Source organism: Fukomys damarensis, unplaced genomic scaffold, assembly GCF_012274545.1.
Source record: "Fukomys damarensis isolate Sample0158 unplaced genomic scaffold, DMR_v1.0_HiC HiC_scaffold_25, whole genome shotgun sequence".
Taxonomy (NCBI): Eukaryota; Metazoa; Chordata; class Mammalia; order Rodentia; family Bathyergidae; genus Fukomys; species Fukomys damarensis.
Window position 1 is genome coordinate 26,915,459 of NW_022900937.1, and position 6,315 is coordinate 26,921,773.

The 6,315-nt window shown below is 37.8% G+C and overlaps 1 pseudogene; it reads right to left on the reverse strand.

Annotated features, from left to right (window-relative positions):
- Nucleotides 1–2,866: 2,866 nt before the first annotated feature.
- On the reverse strand, nucleotides 2,867–3,391 carry LOC104860628 (annotated as a pseudogene).
- Between the last annotated feature and the right edge of the window lie 2,924 nt (nucleotides 3,392–6,315).

Sequence of the window (6,315 nt, forward strand, 5' to 3'; positions counted from 1 at the left end):
ATTTTAAAGACATTTATGGAGTGTTCCACCCACAAAATTAGAATATACATCCTTTTAAGCTGCACTGGGACATTTTCCACAATATACTACATAGTAGCTCATAGAATATGTTTAAGTAAATGCAAAGGAATTTAAATTATCCCATATATATTATCAGACCACAGTGCAATTAAACTGGAGCTCAGTAGCATAAGAAAGCATAAGAACTTCATAAACACATGAAAATTGAATAACACTCTCCTGAACAAAAAATGGTTCACAGCAGAAATTAAAGAAGAAATTAGAAAATAAGTCACATGTGTATAAACACCAAATAGTTTCTCTGGTATGAATAACTATAATGGTACATAAAATCCTAATGGTATAATTGACAATGTGACATAGGAAGAAAAGGGCTAAAGGCATAGGGGAAGTGGGATAGGTAAGGGAACAGAAATAAGGGAAAAGAAAAAAACATGAGAAAATGAAAAAAATGGAAATAAAGTATTTATAAATAGGGAAGGGAGAAGGGGGTGAATGCAGGGCAGGGGTAATGGGAAAAATGTGAACCCAGACCTCTCATGTAAAGGTACAAGATCCCAATGATGAATGTAACTGTACAGTATACTTAAAGTGTACTAATAAACTCAATGAGAAAAAAAATAAATTAGACAGTTTTTACAATTTAGTGATAATGCCAGTACAAGAAACAGGAATTTATGTGACACAATGAAAGCAGTTCTATGTGCAAAATTCATAGCAGTGAATGCCCACATAAGGAAAACAGAAGAGCTCAAATAAACAACCTAATGCTGAATCTTTAGCTCTGAGCAAAAGAAGAGCAAGACAAAACCAAAGCTTGTACAAGGGAGGAAATTATAAAGATCAGACCAGAAATCAGTGCAATGGAGTTTATTAAGGGAATGATACAAAATATCAAAGAATCAATGAGTTGGTTTTTGAAAAAATAAATAAAATCGATAAACCCTTAGCCAACCTTATTTAAAAAGGAAAGAAAAGGCTCAAATCCCTGAAATTAGGAATGAAAAAGGTTAAGTCACTAAAGATCCAGCAGAAATCCAAAGTATCATCAACACCTACTTTGAGAACCTGTGCTCTAATAAAGTGGAAAACACAGAAGTAGTGGACAGATTTCTAGATGTATATTAATTACCAAAGTTGAACAAAGAAGATATAAAAATTTTAAACACCCCAATTACAATCAGTGAAATTGAAAATGTAATTAAAACTTTACTAACAAAGAAAAGCCCACGTCCTGATGGCTTCACTGCTGAATTCTGCAAAGCATTTAGAGAAGAATTAGCACCACCACTCTTTAAACTTTTCAATGAAATTGAAAGGGAAGCAGTACTTCTAAATTCATTCCTGGAAGCAAGTGTTACTTTGATTCCAAAACCAGGGAGGGACCCAACTAGAAAAGAGAACTACAGGCCAATCTCCCTAATGAACATAGATTCAAAAATCCTCGATAAGATACTGGCAAAGTGAACACAGAGGGTCATCAAGATCATGTACCTTGGCCAAGATGGATTTATTTCAAGGATGCAAGGGTAGTTCAACATATATAAATCAATAAATGTAATACACTATATTAATAGAGCCAAGGACAAAAACCATATGATCATCTCAACAGATGCAGAAAAAACATTTGACAAAATCCAACATGCATTTGTGATAAAAAGCCCTACAAAAATTGGAATAGATGGTCTCTACCTCAAACTGATAAAAGCCATCTATGAAAAAAACAACAGCCAACATCATACTAAATGGTCAAAACTGAAATCCTTCATGCTAAAATCAGGAACAAGACAAGGATGTGCAGTATTACCACTCCTGTTCAATATAGTCCTAGAAACATTAGCCACAGCAATTAGTCAAGAGAAAGAAATAAGTGGAATAAAGATAGGAAATGAAAAATTCAAACTGTCATCATTTGCTTATGGTATAATACTCTGCATATAAGATCCAAAAAACTCTGCCAAAAGCTTTCCAGACTTAGTTAACAGATTCAGTAGAGTAGGTGTATACAAGGTTAACACTAAAAAAAAAACAACCCAAAAACCTGTAGCCTTCTTGTATACCAACAACAGATTCACTGAGAGTGAAATTTCACAATAGCATCCTAAAAATTGAAGTACCTAGGAATCAACCTAACAAAAGAAATCACAGACCTCTTCTTTGAAAACTATAGCACCCTGAAAAAAGAGATTGAAGATGATATCAGAAAATGGAAAAACATCCATTGCTCCTGGATAAGAAGAACCAACATAGTAAAAATGGCCATACTTCCAAAACTGCTATATAGATTCAATGCAATCCTGATTGAAATTCTAGCAGTATACCTCATGGAACTTGAGAAAATAATCCAAAAATTCATTTGGAACCAGAAGAGCCCTAGAATAACAAAACAATTCTAGGCAACAAAGACAAGGTAGAGAATATAACAATCCAATTTAAAAGTATACTACAAAGCTACTGTGATAAAACAGCATGGTATCGGCATAGAAACAGACCTGAGGACCATTGGAACAGATTAGAAAATGCAGAAACATCTCTAGACACACTCTGCCACCTCATCTTCCACAAAGGAGCCAAACATCCTCAGTGGAGGAAAGACAGTCTCTTTAATAAATGGTGCTGTTTAACTTGGGTTTCAAATTGCCAAAGATTAAAACTAGATCTGAATCTCTCACCTTGCACTAAACTAAAATGGAAATGGATTAAAGATCAAAATATTAAAATAGAAACACTAAACTTGCTGAAGAGAGGTTAGGTAGAACTCTTGAAGACACTGCTGTAGGAAAAGGCTTCAGATCTTAACAGGAAACCAGACATCCCCTGCCTCTATCCTGGGGCCGATCCTGCTTTATGTGTCCAGGGCATCCCTTCGGGGAGGTTCGTGTCTGGGCGCACACTGATGTCCCCTCTCTATGTCTCTTGTGCAGTAATACACCGCCGTGTCCTCGGTTCTCAGGCTGCTCATTTCCAGATACAGCGTGTTCTTGCCGTTTTCTCTGGAGATGGTGAATCGGCCCTTCACAAAGTCTGGGTAGTATATGTAACTACTGCCACTACTGATGCAGGAGGCCCACTCCAGTCCCTTTCCTGAGGCCTGGCGAATCCAGTGCATGCCATGGCTACTGAAGGTGAATCCCAAGGCTTCACAGGAGAGTTTCAGGGGCACCCCCCAGGCTGCACCAAGCCTCCCCTGGACTCTACCCTCTGCACCTCAGCTTGGACACCTGGAAACAGAGAAATTCAACTGAGGAAATGGTCACACTTGTCCACTATTTATCCCACTCCCGTCCACTCACACACTCAGGATCTTTTGTTCTCCGTAAGTCACCTTTTAAAAAAGCATAAAGGAAACACAGCTAAGCCAAAACTCCATGGTGAGCCATCTGTGTTCAGTCCTGACCACCAAATGAGAGCACCTGGGCATCCAGGGCTGGGCTCCTCTCCAGAGCTGCAGGGTCAGGGCTGGGTTGGATTTTACTCCACAGAAAGGGCGTCTATTTGCATGTCCTAATTCTATATAGTAAGTTCTGGGTTTGGGTGTCTCAGAGAGGGCAGTACCCTAAGCAGAGGTGAGTGTGCTGGAGAATTTGGGTAAAACCGATTGCATTCAACAGAATATGGTCTCATTATGTGTTGCTAGCTATATCTTTCATCTACTTTTATTTTTCATTTACAATATAACATGCAGTTTTGCATTAATTTTTCTGTTTTGGAAACATAAATTTATGAAATTGTCAGTTTTCCGTAAGGGAGCTGATGTGCTGTAAATATTCTCTCTGCTGTCTGTATTGGTGTCCTCCTAAATTGTGGGGGAAATAAACTGAATCCTGATCCAGCTTCTGACATGGATTGACACATCTGGTGAAATTTACCCATCCCTCTTGTTATAACATGAAATTGTGCGACTTTGATGCATTCTGCTCTCTGCTGAAAGAAAACAGAACTAGTGTTTGTGTGGATGTCTGTCAATGAGTCTCGGTTTCACCTGTTATTGATTCTCTGTCATTCTCTTTTCTCACATTGTTTATTGTGACAGCTCCCCAGACAAAACACATAATTTGTCCATATATGAAGTGTACACCTGAAAAGTAATCACATGGGTACACTGACCCCGTCACACACCATCAAAGCAGAGAACACATGTATCATTCTACAATGAATTTCTCACCTATCAAATTAAATTTAATAACAATTTTATTTTTGATCCAATAGATCATGTGTTTTTATGACTCAAAAGTTAGTTAGTCTATTATCTTCAGGATTTGGCTATCCATTAAGTTACAAGTAGACATCATGGGTAATTCCTGTACTTGATGATATCATTAAAGCTTCTATAAACATATGTGTTGATTTTTTTTTCCTATGAACCTAAGATTTAAGTTCCATAATCCTTTGAGTATTATGTTTTGGTAAAGAACAAGATAGTCAAATGCTGAACTATATCTGATAAACCTCATTTTTACTATGACAGAACTACCAAGTGTCTTCCTCAAAAGTTAAATCATTTGAATTGCTATAATCAATAAATATGACTTAATGTTGTTTTGCATCCTCACCAAATTTGGGATCACGTGAAGTCTTTCTTTTTGTCCATTGTATCGCCCTTGAGATGTTATTCATTTTGAATTAATTTTCCATGCATAATGTTGTACAGATTAGTGACTTTCGTTTTCACATGTTTGTATACACATACAACAAACATTGTCTATTTTTTTTCCCCACTACCTCATTCCACTGGACAAGATGTTTGCTTTTATGTGAGTGCCATGCTGTTTTGATTAGGTTTCCTCATTTTTAAGGACTATGCTTTCTATGTCACATCTAAGAAATACTACGCTGTTTTGAGGTCATTCAACTTCTGATCCATTGTCCTGTGTGTCTGTCCATCCAGCGGGTACTTGGAATCCTTTTCAGTACTCAATGTATATTTATTAATTTTTAGTTTTCTATGAACACATGTTGAGAGAATAATTACATTCCTCCTAGGAAGGTGGTACACGTACATAACATATTTTAATTCTTTTTAAATTCCCTTTCTTCCTCTCCCTCTCAGTTCCCTCCATCCCTTGCCCCACTTCTCATTTGCAAAATAACTATTTCCCTATTAGTTATTACTGTATTTATTTTCTATTTTATTCATTATTTGGAAGGTCAGAGAAAATTTGGTCACTAGGGTTAGGAAGGTGTGCTTTTCATTTGCAGCTTTCATAATGGACAACTACTGCCTGTATTCTATGTCATGTTACAGTATTGAGGGAAAGAATTACAAAAACACACACACATTGACACATGAAGAAGAAGAGTGAAATACGTGGAGGATCTCAGTGCGGAGCAGGGTGATAACCAGGCACTGTGCTGAGGCTGGGTTTCATGCTTAGGAAGTGGGGGTGGCACAGCTGATGGATTCCCCCTCCCAATAGGAGCTGAGAGTATAAAACCTAAGGGTGGAAGTGAATTTTGTGAAACGTATTTGAGAAGAAATGAGGCTATTACAGTTATTTCAAGAAAGTAAAGGGACAGTGTCACGAAGGAGGAGCAGCAGTGCTGCTGTTTAGTACTGAGGCCAGGTGTGGGTGGTGAGATGAACACACAGGGGCGCCACTGTCCTCGTGTTTCCATTCTTTAGGTTTCTCTGAAGCACAATTTGGAACATGAATGCAGATAAGCTCCATCTCCCGTGATGTTTTTATAGTGAGGATGCAGATGAATATGGGAAACATTAAATATAGATTATGTAAAATTTGTAACTAAAATGTGTGTTAATTTCTAATCTAGAATAATATTGAATGGGTCATTAACTATATATATAATGGCACTGATTTAGATGGAGCTCGGAAGCCGTCTGTTGATGTTGTGAAGGAATGACAGGGGTTTTCGATAAGACTGACCTAGATGATCTCTTTGGGCCTGAATCCATCAGAGAAAAGAAGATGAATTTCCAAGGGGGAGTGAAAATTAGCCTGAGGCTTTGGACACCCTGAGCAGAGTCTGGCAGGTAGTAGAGTTACAGGCTGTACAGGACTGTTCTGTCCGCTCCTCTGTCCCCTCAGCTGTTTGCAGTTTCACTAAATTCTCTCAGGTGGCCCTGGCCCTGCATCTCCTTCACCTGAGGTATACGACCATGGGGTTTTCTGTGTTCTCTGTGATTTCTTGAACCTGTGCCCATCACTTAGGAAAATATGTGCCTCATTTTCCCTTGACATCTGCTCCTTTTTGAGAGACAGAAAATTTCCTTTAATTTCTTTTTCCTATGAAATATTTTGACTCTATTAGATCATCCTTGAAGGGTGGTTCATT